At 43.7% G+C, this 22,237-nt stretch overlaps 3 non-coding genes and 1 pseudogene across 3 annotated transcripts; all 4 read right to left on the bottom strand.

The window, feature by feature from the left end:
• Nucleotides 1-643: 643 nt before the first annotated feature.
• On the bottom strand, nucleotides 644-807 carry LOC132134632 (U1 spliceosomal RNA). The gene has a single exon (XR_009429687.1). It is a non-coding gene; the product is annotated as a U1 spliceosomal RNA (small nuclear RNA).
• A 350-nt stretch (nucleotides 808-1,157) lies between these two features.
• LOC132134728 (U2 spliceosomal RNA) lies at nucleotides 1,158-1,334 on the bottom strand (annotated as a pseudogene).
• An 8,128-nt stretch (nucleotides 1,335-9,462) lies between these two features.
• LOC132134747 (U1 spliceosomal RNA) lies at nucleotides 9,463-9,626 on the bottom strand. The gene has a single exon (XR_009429742.1). It is a non-coding gene; the product is annotated as a U1 spliceosomal RNA (small nuclear RNA).
• A 9,837-nt stretch (nucleotides 9,627-19,463) lies between these two features.
• Nucleotides 19,464-19,627, bottom strand: LOC132134608 (U1 spliceosomal RNA). The gene has a single exon (XR_009429664.1). It is a non-coding gene; the product is annotated as a U1 spliceosomal RNA (small nuclear RNA).
• Nucleotides 19,628-22,237: the final 2,610 nt, after the last annotated feature.

Below are 22,237 nucleotides of genomic sequence, written 5' to 3'. Positions count from 1 at the left end.
CAGACGCAGGTCTCAGATTGGCTCGTCGCTCTGACAAAATTTTCGGGTATTTGGGATTTTGTCGAAAACCTTCTTTTGCAACCTAGCGCCAGGTATTTGGCACAGTCCCACCCAAAGCAGCACAGAAAGCTTCTTTGGAGTCTGCCTGTCAACAATCATCCCAAAAAAGTGGAAATTTCCATTCACCTTGGCGAGGGGACCTCAAAACGTGCTAACGTGGCGTGTCCGAGATGGCTCGAATGGCTATAACTCCAGGAAGGAATGAGATCCCTTCACCCAAATCGGCACACCTGTGCAGGGGCTCAGTCAGAAGCAAGGTGAAAAAGGGCGCTGCGACAGGCCACTCGGTGGCGCTGTAAGCGACAACAAAATTAATACCAATTGAAAAAGGACAACCAAACAACATGGAGACAGCTACAGCTAGGCTGCAGTCAGTCCAATGGACTTTCAAAGTAAGGTCTGTGCTATATTCGAACTGAACCACCCACCAGGGTCCGATTTTTCAAGAGCGTAAAAATCGGTGAAAGCGTTGTTTCACAGGCGCACAACACATACCTCGCATGTGACAGAACTCCCCATTCTGAAACGCAAAAAAAAAAAAAACCTGGAAAAAACCTCTTCTGCTTTGTTTCACCAACAATTTCAGGGGAGAGCACGAACGCAGTCCCCCACTACCATAAATTATGCAGTCGAGATTCCCGCATTTGGGGAATTCGCAGGGGTCAGCATGGCCGGAGTGCAATGGGCAAGCCTCGCCCTGGGTGAACCGCCTTCTTGATCATGGTGTCTCCCCTGCCAGGTTAGTATGAAGGCCCAGGCGGTCAGCCAGAGGTACGATTTGCGTCTCTACCGTCCACACCAACGGTTAGCCCCCTCCAGGAAAGGAAGGACGGGTGCCTTCCATTACTGGCCTGGAAACTGCCAAGCTCATGGGCCGGTGCTTCCCAACGCCGGTTTTAGATGACTCTCTTTAACCAAACACACCTGATTCGATGCATCACCTCGTCTGTGAAAGACCTCAGGTGGGTGCATCGTTCGTGGAAGAGTCCAAGACCCCAGGAGGGCGCATCAGGAAAAAAGTTCGCAATACACCACAGCATGGCAGATCTCATTCCTTGTTCTGCTATTCGACACAATAAACGGCAATCCCCAAAAAGGGAAAGCACAGCGTTCCTGGAGAAACTGCAATACCAGGCCGATCCTTGGAGTGGACGGAGCAAGCCCCGGCTCCAGCTCCGTGATCTAAAAATCCATTTAATATGTAGTCCCCGGATGGGGGACGTATCAGATATTAAACTGATAAGAACAGATTTTTTTTCTTTCAAAAAAGTTTTATTGTCACGAGTTACATTTTTTCCATTTGCATTTTTACTTTCACACACATTTTTCTTTTCAAGCACACATTAAAACAAGCCATATAATATATAATAAATACACATGGTAAAATGAAAGAAACAATCATTGTTAAAAAACATTTGATTAAAACCACAGTGTTTTGCTTGTTTTTAAAAGGCCATATTTGGGGTGTGTTTAAAAGGTGCGATTGGTTTCAAAAGTAAAATACATATTTAAAAAAGCAAACAAGCCTCATATGCATGTTAATAAAACCAATTTTATTGATAAAACACAATAAAAACCAATTTATTGGATAAAAACCAATAAAAAAAAACATCTGTTGTGCAAGACCGGGGGTGAGTCCTTATCAAGTCGGTCTTCACCCCACTCTCCAGAACAGGGACATGAGATGCTACTTTACGGGCTCAGCGGAGATCCCCTCTCCTCCGGCCCGCTGGCCCGCTGTTCCCGTAGCCAGAATGGTGAGGGTGCATCTACGGGCAGCCAGGGTCGGTGCCTGCAGGGACCCTCTCTGTGCGACCCCGGCCCCCCCGTCCGAATATCGTCGTCCGGTACCCCTGCAGCATTGATGTTACCTTTAGCTCGCATGCATGGAGGGTTACCGTAACGCGCTTCCCCACCAGCAGGTTTCTGGTGGCCCAGATGGCATCCTTGATGACGTTGAGGGTGAGCTAGAGCGAGGTAAATTTCTGTGCCGTCAAGTCCTTCAAGCCCCGGCCCACCCCAAGGAATGGCGAGCTGGTACCCGAACTGGGCCCCACCTGCTGGTAGGCACGGGAAATACAGGGGGCCGGTCTTGGCCCACAGGACCCGCGCAGTGCTGCAGTCCCAGAGCAGGTGGTGGACGGTCTCCGGGGAATTGCAGCCGGACCGAGGGCAGATGGGGTTTTTGGCCATGCCTCTGGAGTGCATAACCGCCCTGACCGGGAGGATCTCATGAGCCACCATCCACGATAAGTCCTTGTGCCTTTTCTGGAGAGCAGGGTGAGCCGCATTCCGCCAAACTTGTTTGGCCTCACTTAGTGTGAGGCCCGGAACTGGACTCACCGGTTCCCGGTCCTGCACAACAGAAATGAGAGACTTGTGTTTAGTTAAAATGGTGAAATCTTCCCTCTCTAAAAGGTATTTCTTTAAAAACTTTTTTATAAAACTGTACTCTTTAGGCAAGTTAAAAGACACTGGGGTTTTCAAATCTACTGGTAAAATTTTCAAAGTTCTTAGGTAAGACCCCATCCAAAATCGCGCCATTGCAGCCGTCTTGTTTTCTTTGGATGGGGTCATGGCATAACTGATGTGCAGGGCGGTGAAGCAGCTGCCTAAAAACAGGTGGGGGTCTGGGAGGCCTTTTCCACCGTTCTCTGGCCTTTTCTTGACTGTCTCCCTCTTCAGGCGCTCCCACTTGGACCCCCACAGGAAGTAAAACACCGCCCTCTCCAGTTTCACCAGGAACTGCCGAGGGGGGCTAAAAACAGAACAAACAAGTAAAATCAGAGGTAAAATCACAGATTTAAAAATTAAAATTTTACCTTCAATCGTCAACTGTCTTAGTCCCCAAAACTCTAGTCTTTTCCTAACTTTCCCTAGCAAGTCAGTCCAGCTTTCCCGTCCTCCACCCTCTTTATCAAATTTAACACCTAAAATTTTAAAATCGTTGTCTTTAAAAACCAAATCAAGTCCTCCTGTGTCCACGTCCCCCCACGGCCCGAAGAGCTGGGCCTCAGACTTGTTTCTATTGAGTTTGGCGCCCGAGGCCCGACCGTACCAGTCAGTCAAGTCCAGTGCTCTTCGTATAGATAAAATGTCTGTGGTTAAAAGAGTAACATCGTCCATGTATAAGGCACAAGTCGCTGTCAGTCCACCCGTCCCAGGAACGTCCAGTCCTTTGATCCATTTATCCTTTCTCAAGATCTGTGCCAGTGGCTCGATACAAGCCACAAACAGGAGAGGAGATAAAGGACATCCCTGACGGACACCACTGTGTATGTTCACAGTTTTGGAAAGATGCCCGTTTACAAGGAATTTGCTGACTAGTCCCTTGTACAGCAGTCCCACCCAGGCTACAAACCTCTTTGGAAAACCCATTTTTTGCAGTACCTGAAAAAGGTACTGGTGCGAGACTCGGTCAAATGCTTTTTCAAAGTCTAAATTTAGGACTACTAGCCGAATATTTCTGTCTCTCGCATAACAGATGGCGTCTCTGATCAGCACTAGGCTGTCTGTTATCTTTCTTCCGGGCACAGAACAAGCTTGATCCGGGTGAATCACGTCCTCTAAAGCCATTGACATGCGTGTTGCTAAAATTTTGCTAAAAAGTTTATAATCAAAATTTAACAGTGTTATGGGTCTCCAGTTTTTTAAGTCAGTCCGGTCACCTTTTTTGTGAAGTAAAGAAACTATCCCTATTCTAAAACTGTCTGGAAGTCTGTCGAGGGTCTCAAACTCTTTAAAAACTGTCAAAAGCTCTTGTCCTAAAATGTCCCAAAATGTTAGATAAAACTCTAGGGGAAGTCCATCCACTCCTGGGGACTTCCACTTCTTAAAACCTCCAAGAGCTTTTTGGATTTCTAAGATGTTAAAATCTTGGGTTAAAATCTCATTTTGACAGTCAACCCTTTCCTCAATAAAATTTAAAACTTCTTTTGCAGTGTCAAAGTGTACCTTTTTAAAACTATATAATGCCCCATAAAATTTTTCCACATCCTCTAAAATCTCTTTTGTTGTGTTAACCTCCCTATCCCCTGTTTTAACCCTGGTTAACCCCCCACCCCTTGTTATTATTTTCTTAAAAAAATATCTGGTACACTTTTCGCCTTCTTCTATTTCTCTCTCTTTACTTCTTAAAAGGACCCCTTTACTTTCTATATTGGCTAAAACTGACATTTCTTTTTTTACTTCCTGAATTTCCTCGTTAAAATCAAAACCATTATTTAAAAGATTAAAATACCTTTGTAGTCTTTTCTGGAACCCCAACATGCGTTTCTTTTCCCTACTCTTCTTTTCTTTCCCTATATTTCTAAAAAACTGTCTTGTCCGGTCCTTTACCATCTCCCACCACTGTGCACGTGTATCGTAAAAGTCTTGGAGGTTCTGCCATTGGCTGAACTGTTCCCTATATTCTAAAACTATATCCTTGTCTTCCAACAGGGAACAGTTCAGCTTCCACAGCCCTCCCCCTACCGTCACACCCATGGGCAGTGAAAGGGTGCAAGACAGCATCATGTGATCAGAGAAAAAGAGGGGGGTTAATGTAGCATCGGTCGGCGGGCAGTCCCTTGTAAAAACGTAGTCGATTCGAGAGGCTTTGGTACCATCACCACTGAACCAGGTGAAGCCCTCCTCTCTTTGATGCAAAATTTTAAAACAGTCGACTAAATTAAAATCTCTGACTAAACCCTGCAATAAAACCGACGTTTTGTCCACTCTAAAATCCTCCCCTACCCTTTTCCTGTCTGTTTTGGATAAAACACAATTAAAATCCCCTGCTACCATTAGGGGGGCCCTACCTAGCATGTGGGGTTGCAAGTCTTCTAAAAGCTCATATCTTTCATTCTTTTCCGTAAAACCATATACATTAAGAACATTAAAATCCCTGTCTAAAAAGGTCAGATTTACTAAAAGTGCCCGGCCTTGCCTCACCACAGTGCTGCCCTTCACCAAGATGTTAGGATTATTAATTAAAACCGCAACTCCGTCATTTTTGTTAAAATTTGATCCGCTCCATATGGAGGCTCCTGCGGACCATAGCTCCTCCATTTTCTTGTACCTAGTTAAAAAGGGCAGAGAACACTCTTGTAATAAAAACAAATCTGACTTAAAAGATTTTAAAAGGGACAAAATACTCTGTGCTCTAATGGTGGACCTCACACTTCTTACATTGATAGTAGAGATGGTGAGGGCCATGAGCAGTAGGGTTAAAAAGGTATAAGACATTTAAAACAGAAGACAGTAAAAAGACTACAAAGATACGATTAAAATCATGTTATATCTTGTTGCATTTGCCTTTCCTTTTCCTCAGACGAGCTGGGATCAGGAGGGCAAATGCCTGTCGCTTCAGAGGCCACAGAGGAAACCTCTTGTGGCTCTTTTGGCGATGATGCTGTAAGCTTAATGTGCAAAAAGGATACCTCATTGGGGGACTCTAGGGGCCACTTGCGCTCCAGATCTACCGAATCGATACTATCAAGCTTATATGCTGCCCTAGATTTTTTCTCCTCCGTTACAATCAGAGGAGACCCCGCAGGTCTTTTTTGCACCTGAGCGTTAGGGAGTGAACACTCTGTCTCACTCCCGGTAGATTCCTGCACCCCATCCGAAACTGTTACTAGTGAGGAATTGTTTTTTTCCTCACTTTCCTCTCCTTCCATGACCATTTCCTGTTCCGTTGCCTCCGCCCCTGTGGCCGTCCCACTTCCTCCTTCCTGCCCAATCCCTGAGGCCGGCTGGGAATTTGAAATTCCCGCCAAAACCTCAGGGACCGCCTCCTCTTTCCTTTGTTCATTCGTTTGTTGCCCATGTGGGGCGGCCATTTTGAGCTTGTTGGCAAAACTTTTAGGGCAGTCTCTGTAGAGGTGGTTTGTTTCTCCACAAAGATTACACCGTCTGCCATTGGTACAATCATCAAACTGTGACCAATTTCTCTACACTTCCCACATACTAACTCTTGGCATGCTTCAGCGAGATGACCAAACCTGCAACCCTTCCTGCAGAGTTTGGTATGTAGCCTCTGTTCTCTCCGAGCACAATCATGGAAGGCAGATGTTTCAGGCCCTGGTAGCCCCCAGCGTCTTCCCATTGTTTAATGGGAATTCGCCAGAAGCATGTCCAAATGCCATCTTCATCTAACACTTTGACAGGCTGGCCTCGAACAGTGCAAAATCTACCCAACCAAACATAAATATCATCTCCAGTCACTGTTTCATTGAACATCCTTACAATCACAGTTTTAAGTGTGTTATCAGAAAGTTTCTCGACAGTGAACATGGAGAACTGGGCTTTAACCCTCTGGAGTCTAAGGGTATTTTTGGGGCCTGGAGAAGTTTTGTCATGCCTTGACATTTGTGCTTTTTTCAGTTTCTTATAAATATCTAAATGGGTAAAGACTAATCTCACTGTAATCAGCACAAACTGGGCTGTAATAATATGTGAAATGCATGTATGTACATGATTGTGTTTTTGAGAAAAAAAAATATTATGCGTGGTTAGTGAAAAACTAAAAATGTTAAAACGCTTGAATAAGGCAAAAAAACACATAAAGAACAATGGTTCCCGGGATTTTTGAGAACTGGAGCTTGTAGCCTAGAATTTTTCTTTCTAAATGATGTGAAAATCATCTTGTTTACTCACTCACAGAAAACAATATATTGCTTAAAATTTTCTAAGACACTTTTTGTTGGTAAAAGTCAAATGCGAGTAGGCGTCAACTACCATGAATATCATTGTGATTTACACCTGAGAAGACAAAGGCCTGCATAATGAGCTGCATAATGAGCCTCTCAGTCATCTGTGCCACTGTGAGTGAGGAGTTACAAGAGAGAATGTGAGAACAAAATAAATCTATATAATTTTATGTTTGTAGTTTATTAAGAATATATTTAATTATCCCACAACATAATTTAATATCCACTTGGGGGAGCAGTTAAACAGTTTATTAGAAACAATCAAAGCTGACTTTCAAACAAATTGTTTGGCATGCTTACTCCAGTCACACAATCCTTCAGAAATCCTTTTAACAATCTTATTTTCTACAAAAAAAAAAAAAAAAAAACGTTTGTTGTTATTATTATCATCATTATTATTAATGTTGAAGAGAGCTGAGAATATTTTTCTGGGTTTTTAGGGGGAATAAATGGAAAGAAAAGCATTGTTTTTACATTTGTTACAGTTATCTATTTGTTACATTTATATTATTTACATCAAGCTTTCGAAGGGTATAGTGTTGTATATTGTTATTGAAACTTCATAATGTTTCACTTGATTATATATTTAGTCAGGAATTATAGTTCGGAAAAAGTCTAACTAGTAAAACGTTTACACGTTATGTGAAAACTAGTACAAGTATATAAATAAATAAAAAGAGACTTACTCGTGTTTATGATCTCTGCTGAATAAAGTGCTTCATTCTTTTTTTCTGAGGAAATCCATTTCTCAAATCCTCAACCACATCACATCTTTTTGGGGTGAATTATGTGTTATTCCTATCATCGCGAAGAAAACAGTAAAATAAAAAAAACTTGAACAGTCTGGCTGCTTTTTCTTCTGTGTGGGCGTATTCAAGCTGCGCGCTTCAGTTTGAATCTGAATAGCGCGTTCAGCGCGGGGGCGTGGTCACATTAGATATAATGAAGGGAGAAATGAAAAACAGACATCGCGTTGTTTTCATATGGATTACTTTATCACAGAATATCTGTTTTCGGCGGCACTTGTTTAGTTTAAAAATAGACATGTCAAGCTTTCTATAGATATCTCTCTCATGTATTTTCGTTGAGTATTCACGGAGTTACAGTTCATTTAAATGACGTGTTTGTAAAAGAAGATCAGCGCAGACAAAGGCTGCAGACAGCGCACCTTGTTTGTTATCTTTATTTTATAAGTGCACAAAGTTTTGTTGTTATTATGTATGTATCCAAAAAAAAGTAGACCCTTTACAGATTCGATTGATGTATTGCTCTTATCTGTACGATTAAAACTGAAAGTGTAATTTAAGTTCTTTTCGGGGTTATCAGGAGAAAATGACTCAAAACGCGTATCCGCGTTAATCGACTTGATAGGGTTAACTGAATCAAACCTTTGCCAAAAGTCATTAAGCAGGGAAGCGGTTTGTTTAATTTGATTAAACATCAAATCCTTTGTTCAAGGGCAGAGTCATCAAACAATTCAGGTCGTCAGATCTAAAAGCTAAGGTCTTTTGGATCAGCTTGCTGGAAAAGTCCATACGGGACATTCCAAGGAGCTTCCCCTCAACCTGCCTGAATAAAAAACGCACGCTGTGGTGCTAAAAACTTAAAACAACAATAAATACAATAATAAATAACCAAATAAATAATTAAAAGACCTTACCTTAAAACTTGTTTTAACCCGAAGCAGCAGAGTTCAATGTACCTCTCGAAGTTGTGTGTCTCAAGATATAAAAAGATCTCTAGTCAGGAAACCTCCAAGAGGCGATCGCAGTCTCAACCGTCCGACAAGATACGTGATCTTAGCCAAAAGGCCGAGAAGCGATGCTGCTAAGACACAGCGGGGAGGAAGCCGGACACGGCGATGCCCATCTCGGCTTTGGTAAGTCTGGGGGACCTAAAAACGCTGGGGGATGGTAGTACCCTCCCCTGTCTGCAACGTCACCGGGCCTCGTCACGCTCGGCCTGACGCTGGCACTGCAGCGACGGAAAGTACGGCATCGCTCGTAATTCCCAAACGGTTCGTCGCAGAGCCACGTGCCTTATGTCATGGGAATCCTTGGCTCGAGCCGAACCAGACGCAGGTCTCAGATTGGCTCGTCGCTCTGACAAAATTTTCGGGTATTTGGGATTTTGTCGAAAACCTTCTTTTGCAACCTAGCGCCAGGTATTTGGCCCAGTCCCACCCAAAGCAGCACAGAAAGCTTCTTTGGAGTCTGCCTGTCAATAATCATCCCAAAAAAGTGGAAATTTCCATTCACCTTGGCGAGGGGACCTCAAAACGTGCTAAGGTGGCGTGTCTGAGATGGCTCGAATGGCTATAACTCCAGGAAGGAATGAGATCCCTTCACCCAAATCGGCACACCTGTGCAGGGGCTCAGTCAGAGGCCAGGTAAAAAAAGGGCGCTGCGACAGGCCACTCGGTGGCGCTGTAAGCGACAACAAAACTAATACCAATTGAAAAAGGACAACCAAACAACATGGAGACAGCTACAGCTAGGCTGCAGTCAGTCCAATCGACTTTCAAAGTAAGGTCTGTGCTATATTCGAACTGAACCACCCACCAGGGTCCGATTTTTCAAGAGCGTAACTGACTTTGTTTCACAGGCGCACAACACATACCTCGCATGTGACAGAACTCCCCATTCTGAAACGCAAAAAAAAACGCAAAACGCAAAAAAAAACCTCTTCTGCTTTGTTTCACCAACAATTTTAGGGGAGAGCGCGAACGCAGTCCCCCACTACCATAAATTATGCAGTCGAGATTCCCGCATTTGGGGAATTCGCAGGGGTCAGCATGGCCGGAGTGCAAAGGGCAAGCCTCGCCCTGGGTGAACCGCCTTCTTGATCATGGTGTCTCCCCTGCCAGGTAAGTATGAAGGCCCAGGCGGTCAGCCAGAGGTATGATTTGCGTCTCTACCGTCCACACCAACGGTTAGCCCCCCTCCAGGAAAGGAAGGATGGGTGCCTTCCGTTACTGGCCTGGAAACTGCCAAGCTCATGGGCCGGGGCTTCCCAACGCCGGTTTTAGATGACTCTCTTTAACCAAACACACCTGATTCGGTGCATCACCTCGTCTGTGAAAGACCTCAGGTGGGTGCATCGTTCATGGAAGAGTCCAAGACCCCAGGAGGGCGCATCAGGAAAAAAGTTCGCAATACACCACAGCATGGCAGATCTCATTCCTTGTTGCAAATACAGTTGCTATTTAATGAAAAGTGAGATACGCACCACATGTGGTGCACATGTGTGCCAAAATTCAACACTCATTTTTGTAAGGGATAAAACTTACAAAAATGGATTCCTCTGAGTGCCCTGAGTACAGTACAACTGTTTTCTCTAGGCCTCATAAAAAAATTTCTTCCGACTTCCACCCCCCTCGAGCTGCCTTTTCTAGCCAGGGAGCGTGCACCCTGGCCGGCATGGATGAGTAGGTACGAGGGGGGTGGATGGTACTATTTTTTTGCTAATATCTCCGCGAAGCGGTGGAACCCGGGGCTGAAATTCGGGGGATCCTTAGAGGGTCGAGGGGCCTACCGTATGCAACCACCCTCGAGTTCCTGGGTGGTCCAGTTCCTGAGTTATAATGGTTCAAATTCCACATTTTGGGGGGCCGTAACTCGGACCCCCAGGGTCATAGGGACATGGGGCTAGTGTCGTCGGATAGAGCTCCCAAAGGTCTAATTTTGACCAGAGTTTGGTGTTGTTTCTCCTCTTTTCGAGTGAGTTATGGCCAGTCAAATTTTGGGACTTTTTGCATTTGCGGGTCCATATCTCTGGCTCCCGGGGGTCTATCGACTTGGGGGAGGTGGCTTCAGAGAGGGCCCTTTGAGGGCTATCAAGTCACCGAGTTTCAAGTTGCTAGGTCTCTTCCTTCCATTTGACTATCAAAAATGTGGGGGGCCATAAATTCGCCCCCCGGGGTGTTATGGATGGGGGGACAGCTGTGTTCGGTAGGCCTTCTGGAGGTCTTACTCCGTCCCGAGTTTGGTGCAGTTTGGCCCCGTTTTGGCCGTTTTGACCCCCGGGGTCATAGGGACATGGGGCTAGTGTCGTCGGATAGACGGCCCCCTGGTCTGACTTTTTTCTATGCATATTTCTACAGTATAATGGGATAAAACTTACAAAAATGGATTCCCTGAGTGCCCTGAGTACAGTACAAGTGTTTTCTCTAGGCCTCATAAAAAAAAAATTTCTTCCGACTTCAACCCCCCTCAAGCTGCCTTCTCTAGCCGGGGAGGGTGCACCCTGGCCGGCATGGATGAGTAGGTGCGAGGGGGGTGGATGTCATTAGTCATTAGACTAGAAAATGAATGGGAAATAGACTGGTAAGGGACCAAGGTAATTTACAGTTGATTAGAACAAAAGTGGAATGAGAAATAGACTGGTAAGTGACCAAGAAAATAGTTCCATTTGTAGTTTCTTAGACTAGAGGTGGTATGAAAAATAGACTGGTAACTGAATCAAGGAAAGAGTCATATTTGTAGTTTATCAGACTAGAAAATGAATGAGAAATAGACTGGTAGGTGACCAAGGAAATAGTACTATTTGTAGTTTATTAGACTAGAAGTTGAATGAGAAATAGACTGGTAAGTGATCCAAGGGAATAGTCCCATTTGTAGTTTATTAGACTAGAAAAAGAATGAAAAAAAAACTGGTGAGTGAATCAAAGGAATAGTCAAATTTGTAGTTTATTAAACTAGAAGTGTAATGAGAAATAGACTGCAAATTGTGCTCTCTAATGTATTAGACTCAAAGTTGTATTAACAGACTACAAATGGGACCTAAAAAGTTATATAAGTAACCAATGCTTGGGCAGTGTCCCTTGCATTCATCCTTTTGCTATTCATCCTTTAGTGTTTTAACAAAAGTAGATATGGCTTTGGACGACTGTCCCTTGTGCTTTCGTGGCTATAATCAGCTAAGCGCAAGCTTCTCCTATCCATTGCTTCTGGGAGAGCTTCTCACGGCGGTACCGGCAGCTGAGGAAGCGGTCAAATCCCACCCCCTCTAGGCAGGTTGCACGGGCAACACATAGTCTGCTATCGGCCCTCAACAGCCCTGGGGAGGAGGAGTGCTCAGAGTCGCAGGTTGACAGACTAGATGAAGAGCCAGCCACCAGGCCTGAGGCAGAGCCAGCCACAGGACCCGAGGAGGAGGTCGCCGGGCCTTCAAAGAAGGCCCACTCCTCCGATGCACCATACCCCTTTCCGGACCACGTGCCAGCCCTAAGTGAGTATGACACTTGTCACTTTGATAACACCATACAATAACTTTCATTAATAAATCTCCTATTTGTAGATTATTAGACTAGAAGTTACCTGAGAAATAGACTGGTAAGTGAACCAAGGAAATAATCTCATTTGTTGTTCATTAGACTAGAAGTTGAATTAGAAATAGACTGGTAAGTGAACCAAGGAAATAGCCCCATTTATAGTTTGTTAGACTACAAGAGAAATGAGAAATAGACTGATAAGTGACCAAGGAAATAGTACCATTTGTAGTTTATTAGACTAGAAAATTATAGTAATATAATTATACATATACACACACATATTATGTATGTATATATATATATATATATATATATATATATATATATATATATATATATATATATATATATAATTTATTATATATTTAATTTAATTTAATTTAATTTAATTTAATTTAATTTAATTTAATTTAATTTAATAATAATAATAATAATAATAATGTTTGTTAGTGTTTACCTCTATGTTATCGACCTGACTCACCTGGTCCTTCTCTTGTGCTTTCTTTTTGCAGATCAGCTCATTGAGGAGTCCAGGGCCAACTGGGAGGGCATCAACCCCACTCCGAAATTAATAAATAATGTGTCCTCAAAGATTTTTAGAATAAAAATTTTTATTTCATATATGTCAGCTGGCCAGACCAATCTGGCCAGCTTGATGTTTTTGGACAACAGGGCAAAGGTCCGGTCCTGGCTGTCTTTTTTAAAGAAATGCAACATTGCAGAGCCAACTGTGCACCATTACCTAAAAAATGTGGCACAGTTCCTCAAATATCTTAATGAGACCCCGCCGCCCACATGCCGGCTCTCCCGTGTGGCTTTCATTGGGATTAGGAGGGAAATCCAGAACTTGACCCGCCCAGTAAAGCGCAGCGTGGCAGTCCACGAGCTGGCTGTAAAACAAGCCAAGGAGGCCCGCCTGATCCCTAAAGCCACACTGCGAGCTTGCCGGGACTCTGCCAAAAAAATTATTTCTGAGATTCTGGGTAAGTTTTTGAATCCTTTCTCCTCTCATTATTTGGCGATCAATGTGATCCTTTATGCTTCTCTTTTTTTCTGTGAAGATCGTCTGAAGACTAGTCCTGAGAAAAAGGACCAATGGTCTTTTTATGGACACCTCACCACTTACTGGGCCAGCATTTATGGTCACCGTGGAGGGGTGTTCCAAAATGTAACAATTAAAGAGGTGGAGGATGCCCGTGCGACAGCTACAGAAGGCCACTTTGTCATTAATGTGAGTGGTTCTCTTTCTCTCTGTCTCTCGTTGTCCACATGGTTTTCTTTAAAATAAAACTCAGCTTATGCCACTTCTCACTGTTTCTAAAGATATCAGCCCACAAGACCAACCAGGCCTTTGGTGCAGCCGAGCTGGCCCTGGACCAGGAGGAGTATGGGTGGCTTGAGGAATTCCTTTCACTCCGGTCCAACTTGGTAGGGGGACGAGTTGCAAACTACTTCTTCTTTACCTCAAAGGCCAGCTCCTGCAAAAACTTGAACAAGTATTTTCAGGATGCGTGGGCGAGCATGGGGTTACCAGGCACACCCACATTTACTGATGTGAGGACTGCCATCGCCACCCATGTAAGCATTCCTGTACTTGTCCCGGCTTTATGAGTTTCTGGTGTGTGTTTTTCTAACTCTTTGCCTATGCTGTTCTCTCTCCAAAAAGGCAAAGAACACTCACTGCCCGGAAGATAGGCACAAAGTGGCACAGTTCATGTGCCACGACACCACCACAGCTGACAGGTTTTATGCCCTCAACCTTAATGCAAAGCAGGCAGCAGAACACCGTCGCCTCTTTGATACAGCTGTGGTGGGTGAGGAAGCTGATAGTCCAAGGCAGCAAGGTGCCAAGAGAAGAAAGACGACAAAACCCCACAAGATGCCAGCTGAGGAAAAGTCCTCATCCACCAGCCCAACGCTCTCCGACAGCCCTCCCGATGCCGAAGAAGGCCAGAAGTCTGGGAAATCTGCTTCAGTAAGTACAATTTCCCATGGATTGGTTTAACTGTTTGTGACAAGTAGACATGTTCACTAACACTTTGCCTTTCTTATTATTTCTATAAGGAAAGAAGCACATTAATGAAGATGGTCCTCAGACGCAGACTGATGGTGAAGAACTCCCCACTTAAATCACCACAGGAAATAGCGTCTAAAAAGCTGGTGCAGCAAGTAAAAAAAGAGACTGGAGAAATTTAAAAAAAAATCCCGTAAATAATTTATGTAGCTATTTAAATTGTTTGTTTTGATGTTTTTTATGATAATTGTTCTACTCCTTTTATTTCTACGATAAAAAAGTAAGGTTATCTTTTTATTTGTTTTGATAGCCTGTTCCATTTTTCTTTTTTCTTTTTTTTGTAAATAGTTATAGTTAAGGTTAATATCAGTTTGCTCTGAATCTTTCTGAACATGTTTATTTATTTATTTTATTTTTCTTATATAATGCATGTTTCCTATTATACTTTTTATATATTGTGTTTTTTTTGTACAGAACTTTGAGGCATTTTTGATTTTGACTTTACAATGTCTGCAAAACAAAAAGTTCAATAAATATTTGAAATTGAATTAAGGTGTCATTACTTTACACACACTCACACACACTCACACACACACACACACACAAATATATATTACATGTAATAAAAATAATTTAAACATATTTATATATTGTGTGTGTAAATAAAAAGGTATATGTAATGAATACATAATAAATATATAGTATTTCTATACATAAAATGTTTAATAAAAACATATTTTACTATATTTTGAATAACTTGAAATTAGGATGTTTTCACATAAATACACTTCTATTTCAAATGTATTCAGGCCGATCATCATAACCAGTTAAACTGATTATTAGACTAGAAGTTGAATGAGAAATAGACTGAAATAGTGAAATGTATTGTTTATTAGACTAGAAAAGGAATGAGAAATAGACTGGTAAGTGACCAAGGAAATAGTACTTTTTGTAGTTTATTAGACTAAAAGTTTTGAATAAGAAATAGACTGGCAAGGGATCAAGGAAATAGTGCCATATGTAGTTTATTAGACTATAAAATTAATGAGAAATAGACTGGCAAGTGATCCATGAAATAGTGCCATATGTTTTCACATTAATACACTTCTATTTCAAATTTATTCAGGCCGATCATCATCACCAGTTAAACTGATTATTAAACTAGAAGTTGAATGAGAAATAGACTGAAATAGTGAAATGTATTGTTTATTAGACTAGAAAAGGAATGAGAAATAGACTGGTAAGTGACCAAGGAAACAGTACTTTTTGTAGTTTATTAGACTAAAAGTTTTGAATAAGAAATAGACTGGCAAGTGATCAAGGAAATAGTGCCATATGTAGTTTATTAGACTATGAAATGAATGAGAAATAGACTGGCAAGTGATCCATGAAATAGTGCCATATGTTTTCACATTAATACACTTCTATTTCAAATGTATTCAGGCCGATCATCATAACCAGGTAAACTGATTATTAGACTAGAAGTTGAATGAGAAATAGACTGAAATAGTGAAATGTATTGTTTATTAGACTAGAAAAGGAATGAGAAATAGTCTGGTAAGTGACCAAGGACATAGTACTTTTTGTAGCTTATTAGACTAAAAGTTTGAATAAGAAATACACTGGCAAGTGATCAAGGAAATAGTGCCATATGTAGTTTATTAGACTATGAAATGAATGAGAAATAGACTGGCAAGTGATCCATGAAATAGTGCCATATGTTTTCACATTAATACACTTCTATTTCAAATGTATTCAGGCCGATCATCATAACCAGTTAAACTGATTATTAGACTAGAAGTTGAATGAGAAATAGACTGATATAGTGAAATGTATTGTTTATTAGACTAGAAAAGGAATGAGAAATAGACTGGTAAGTGACCAAGCAAATAGTACTTTTTGTAGTTTATTAGACTAAAAGTTTTGAATAAGAAATAGACTGGCAAGTGATCCATGAAATAGTGCCATATGTTTTCACATTAATACACTTCTATTTCAAACTTATTCAGGCCGATCATCATCACCAGTTAAACTGATTATTAGACTAGAAGTTGAATGAGAAATAGACTGAAATAGTGAAATGTATTGTTTATTAGACTAGAAAAGGAATGAGAAATAGACTGGTAAGTGACCAAGGAAATAGTACTTTTTGTAGTTTATTAGACTAAAAGTTTTGAATGAGAAATAGACTGGCAAGTGATCAAGGAAATAGTGCCATATGTAGTTTATTAGACTAGAAAATTAATGAGAAATAGACTGGCAAGTGATCCATGAAATAGTGCCATAGGTAGTTCATTAGACTATGAGTGGAATGAGAAATTGACTGGTCAGTGACCAAGGAAATAGTCCCATTTGAAGTTGTTTGGACTAAAAGTGGAATGAGAAATAGACTGCAAAGTGTGCACTCTTGTTTTATAAAACGTATTTTACAATACATTATGGATAAATTGGAATTAGGAAGATTTCAAATAAAGTAACTGTTAAGTGACAAATGAAATAGCCCCATGTGTAGTTCATTAGACTAGAAGTGATTTGAGAAATAGACTGACAATAAAAAATATTGCTATTTAATATACTGCAAGACTTGCAACATTTGTGGTGCAAATTAACCAAAATCCAACAGTTTTTTCTATGCATATTTCTACAGTATTATGGGATAAAACTTACAAAAATGGATTCCTCTGAGTGCCCTGAGTACAGTACAACTGTTTTCTCTAGGCCTCATAAAAAAAATTTTCTTCCGACTTCCACCCCCCTCGAGCTGCCTTCTCTAGCCGGGGAGGGTGCACCCTGGCCGGCATGGATGAGTAGGTGCGAGGGGGGTGGATGGTACTATTTTCTTGCTAATATCTCCGCGAAGCGGTGGACCCCGGGGCTGAAATTACCTACCGTATGCGACCACCCTCGAGTTCCTGGGTGGTCCGGTTCCTGAGTTATAACGGTTCAAATCCCACATTTTGGGGGGCCGTAACTCGGACGCCCGGGGTCATAGGAACATGGGGCTGGTGTCGTCGGATAGAGCTCCCAAAGGTCTAATTTTGACCAGAGTTTGGTGTTGTTTCCCTTCTTTCCGAGTGAGTTATGGCCGGTCAAATTTTGGGACTTTTTGCATTTGCGGGTCCATATCTCTGGCCCCCGGGGGTCTATCGACTTGGGGGAGGTGGCTTCAGAGAGGGCCCTTCGAGGGCTATCAAGTCACCAAGTTTCAAGTCGCTAGAACTCTTCCTTCCATTTGACTATCAAAAATGTGGGGAGCCATAACTCCGCCCCCGGGGTGTTATGGATGGGGGGGCAGCGGTGTTCGGTAGGCCTTCTGGAGTTCTTACTCTGACCCGAGTTTGGTGCAGTTTGGCCCCGTTTTGGCGGAGTTACAGCTTGGCAAAATCTGTGACATTTTGGTTAACATTCACCACAATTTTGGATATGTCCGCAAATGTTCCGGATGTGATCCGTGGTCATTCCGTGAATATAATGGTCAAATGGACAAATAGTGGGTTCGTGGGACCCAGGGTGGGGGTCCGCAAGTGGTCCGCAGATGATCCGCAGTCATTGTGTGAACATAATGGTCAAATGGACAAATAGTGGGTTCGTGGGACCCAGGGTGGGGGTCCGCAAGTGGTCCGCAGATGATCCGCAGTCATTGTGTGAATATAATGGTCAAATGGACATATACGGGGTTCGTGGGACCCAGGGTGGGGGTCCGCAAGGGGTCTGCAGATGATCCGCAGTCATTGTGTGAATATAATGGTCAAATGGACAAATAATGGGTTCGTGGGACCCGGGTTGGGGGTCCGACGGGGGTCCGCATCGGTTCCGTGGTCATTCTGTAACTTTAAAGGTCAAATGGACAAATATAGGTTTCGTGGGCAAAAAAATCGTACACCCCCCATTCGGGTAAATGCCACTGTTTTAAACCTGAGGTGTACTGCTCCGTGCGCCACCCTGTGGAGAAGTGCTGAATGGCATGTAGGGGCCTCAAATCTGGGTGGGCTTCCGCGGGGCCCCTCGGGGGTCCAGATCCTCCTGCGCCGGTCAGGGGTCTCCCGTGGGCCGGCGCGGTCCGGCAGACATCGACGCCGCGTCCGTCAAAAATTTTTTGGGGTCAGCGCGCAGGTCCCCTTAACCCACGTACACGAGCCCTCAAACTTATACCTGAATGGACGCTCCAAAAAAAAGGACTTTCTGGAGAAGTCAAGACGTGACATCCCTAGGAGCTTGCCATTCACCTCTTTAAAACAAAAGCGCACGCTGTGGTGCCTCCGCACGCCGGCACGGGCAGCCGACATGATGGAGGCACCAACAGCCTAGAAACTTAAAACAACAATAAATACAATAATAAATAACCAAATAAATAATTAAAAGACCTTACCTTAAAACGTGTTGGAGCCCGAAGCAGCAGAGTTCAATGTACCTCTCGAAGTTGTGTGACTCAAGATATAAAAAGATCTCGAGTCAGGAAACCTCCAAGAGGCGATCGCAGTCTAAACCGTCTGACAAGGTACGTGATCTTAGCCAAAAGGCCGAGAAGCGATGCCGCTAAGACGCAGCGGGCAGGAAGCCGGACACGGCGATGCCCATCTCGGCTTTGGTAAGTCTGGGGGACCTAAAAATGCTGGGGGATGGTAGTACCCTCCCCTGTCTGCAACGTCACCGGGACTCGTCACGCTCGGCCTGACGCTGGCACTGCAGCGACGGAAAGTACGGCATCGCTCGTAACTCCCAAACGGTTCGTCGCAGAGCCACGTGCCTTATGTAATGGGAATCCTTGGCTCGAGCCGAACCAGACGCAGGTCTCAGATTGGCTCGTCGCTCTGACAAAATTTTCGGGTATTTGGGATTTTGTCGAAAACCTTCTTTTGCAACCTAGCGCCAGGTATTTGGCCCAGTCCCACCCAAAGCAGCACAGAAAGCTTCTCTGGAGTCTGCCTGTCAATAATCATCCCAAAAAAGTGGAAATTTCCATTCACCTTGGCGAGGGGACCTCAAAACGTGCTAACGTGGCGTGTCCGAGATGGCTCGAATGGCTATAACTCCAGGAAGGAATGAGATCCCTTCACCCAAATCGGCACACCTGTGCAGGGGCTCAGTCAGAAGCAAGGTGAAAAAGGGCGCTGCGACAGGCCACTCGGTGGCGCTGTAAGCGACAACAAAATTAATACCAATTGAAAAAGGACAACCAAACAACATGGAGACAGCTACAGCTAGGCTGCAGTCAGTCCAATGGACTTTCAAAGTAAGGTCTGTGCTATATTCGAACTGAACCACCCACCAGGGTCCGATTTTTCAAGAGCGTAAAAATCGGTGAAAGCGTTGTTTCACAGGCGCACAACACATACCTCGCATGTGGTAGAACTCCCCATTCTGAAATGCAAAAAAAAAAAAAAACCTGGAAAAAACCTCTTCTGCTTTGTTTCACCAACAATTTCAGGGGAGAGCGCGAACGCAGTCCCCCACTACCATAAATTATGCAGTCGAGATTCCCGCATTTGGGGAATTCGCAGGGGTCAGCATGGCCGGAGTGCAATGGGCAAGCCTCGCCCTGGGTGAACCGCCTTCTTGATCATGGTGTCTCCCCTGCCAGGTAAGTATGAAGGCCCAGGCGGTCAGCCAGAGGTATGATTTGCGTCTCTACCGTCCACACCAACGGTTAGCCCCCCTCCAGGAAAGGAAGGATGGGTGCCTTCCGTTACTGGCCTGGAAACTGCCAAGCTCATGGGCCGGGGCTTCCCAACGCCGGTTTTAGATGACTCTCTTTAACCAAACAAACCTGATTCGGTGCATCACCTCGTCTGTGAAAGACCTCAGGTGGGTGCATTATTCGTGGAAGAGTCCAAGACCCCAGGAGGGCGCATCAGGAAAAAAGTTCGCAATACACCACTGCATGGCAGATCTCATTCCTTGTTGCAAATACAGTTGCTATTTAATGAAAAGTGAGATACGCACCACATGTGGTGCACATGTGTGCCAAAATTCAACGCTCATTTTTATGCAAATTCTACAGTATTATGGGATAAAACTTACAAAAATGGATTCCTCTGAGTGCCCTGAGTACAGTACAACTGTTTTCTCTAGGCCTCATAAAAAAATTTCTTCCGACTTCCACCCCCCTCGAGCTGCCTTTTCTAGCCAGGGAGCGTGCACCCTGGCCGGCATGGATGAGTAGGTACGAGGGGGGTGGACGGTACTATTTTTTTGCTAAATTCGGGGGATCCCTAGGGGTCGAGGGGCCTACCGTATGCGACCATCCTCGAGTTCCTGGGTGGTCCAGTTCCTGAGTTATAACGGTTCAAATTCCACATTTTGGGGGGCCGTAACTCGGACCCCCGGGGTCATAGGGACATGGGGCTAGTGTCGTCGGATAGAGCTCCCAAAGGTCTAATTTTGACCAGAGTTTGGTGTTTTTTCCCCTCTCTTTGGGTGAGTTATGGCCGGTCAAATTTTGGGACTTTTTGCATTTGCGGGCCCGTATCTCTGGCCCCCGGGGTCTATCGACTTGTGGGAGGTGGCTTCAGAGAGGGCCCTTTGAGGGCTATCAAGTCACCGAGTTTCAAGTCGCTAGGTCTCTTCCTTCCATTTGACTATCAAAAATGTGGGGGGCCATAAATTCGCCCCCCGGGGTGTTATGGATGGGGGGACAGCGGTGTTCGGTAGGCCTTCTGGAGGTCTTACTCCGTCCTGAGTTTGATGCAGTTTGGCCCCGTTTTGGCCGTTTTGACCCCCGGGGTCATAGGGACATGGGGCTAATGTCGTCGGATAGACGGCCCCCTGGTCTGACGTTTTTCTATGCATATTTCTACAGTATAATGGGATAAAACTTACTAAAATGGATTCCCTGAGTGCCCTGAGTGCAGTACAAGTGTTTTCTCTAGGCCTCATAAAAAAATTTTCTTCCGACTTCCACCCCCCTCAAGCTGCCTTCTCTAGCCGGGGAGGGTGCACCCTGGCCGGCATGGATGAGTAGGTGCGAGGGGGGTGGATGTCATTAGTCATTAGACTAGAAAATGAATGGGAAATAGACTGGTAAGGGACCAAGGTAATTTACAGTTTATTAGACTAAAAGTGGAATGACAAATAGACTGGTAAGTGACCAAGAAAATAGTTCCATTTGTAGTTTCTTAGACTAGAGGTGGTATGAAAAATAGACTGGTAACTGAATCAAGGAAATAGTCATATTTGTAGTTTATCAGACTAGAAAATGAATGAGAAATAGACTGGTAGGTGACCAAGGAAATAGTACTATTTGTAGTTTATTAGACTAGAAGTTGAATGAGAAATAGACTGGTAAGTGATCCAAGGGAATAGTCCCATTTGTAGTTTATTAGACTAGAAAAAGAATGGAAAATAGACTGGTGAGTGAATCAAAGGAATAGTCAAATTTGTAGTTTATTAAACTAGAAGTGTAATGAGAAATAGACTGCAAATTGTGCTCTCTAATGTATTAGACTCAAAGTTGTATTAACAGACTACAAATGGGACCTAAAAAGTTATATAAGTAACCAATGCTTGGGCAGTGTCCCTTGCATTCATCCTTTTGCTATTCATCCTTTAGTGTTTTAACAAAAGTAGATATGGCTTTGGACGACTGTCCCTTGTGCTTTCGTGGCTATAATCAGCTAAGCCAACACCTTCGTGTCTTTCACAAGGTGCGGAATGTGAAGGAGCGCAAGCTTCTCCTATCCATTGCTTCTGGGAGAGCTTCTCACGGCGGTACCGGCAGCTGAGGAAGCGGTCAAATCCCACCCCCTCTAGGCAGGTTGCACGGGCAACACATAGTCTGCTATCGGCCCTCAACAGCCCTGGGGAGGAGGAGTGCTCAGAGTCGCAGGTTGACAGACTAGATGAAGAGCCAGCCACCAGGCCTGAGGCAGAGCCAGCCACAGGACCCGAGGAGGAGGTCGCCGGGCCTTCAAAGAAGGCCCACTCCTCCGATGCACCATACCCCTTTCCGGACCACGTGCCAGCCCTAAGTGAGTATGACACTTGTCACTTTGATAACACCATACAATAACTTTCATTAATAAATCTCCTATTTGTAGATTATTAGACTAGAAGTTACCTGAGAAATAGACTGGTAAGTGAACCAAGGAAATAATCTCATTTGTTGTTGATTAGACTAGAAGTTGAATTAGAAATAGACTGGTAAGTGAACCAAGGAAATAGCACCATTTATAGTTTGTTAGACTACAAGAGAAATGAGAA

This window comes from Carassius carassius, unplaced genomic scaffold (genome assembly GCF_963082965.1).
Source record: "Carassius carassius unplaced genomic scaffold, fCarCar2.1 SCAFFOLD_61, whole genome shotgun sequence".
NCBI lineage: Eukaryota > Metazoa > Chordata > Actinopteri > Cypriniformes > Cyprinidae > Carassius > Carassius carassius.
This window is presented reverse-complemented; position numbering and strand designations above follow the sequence as displayed.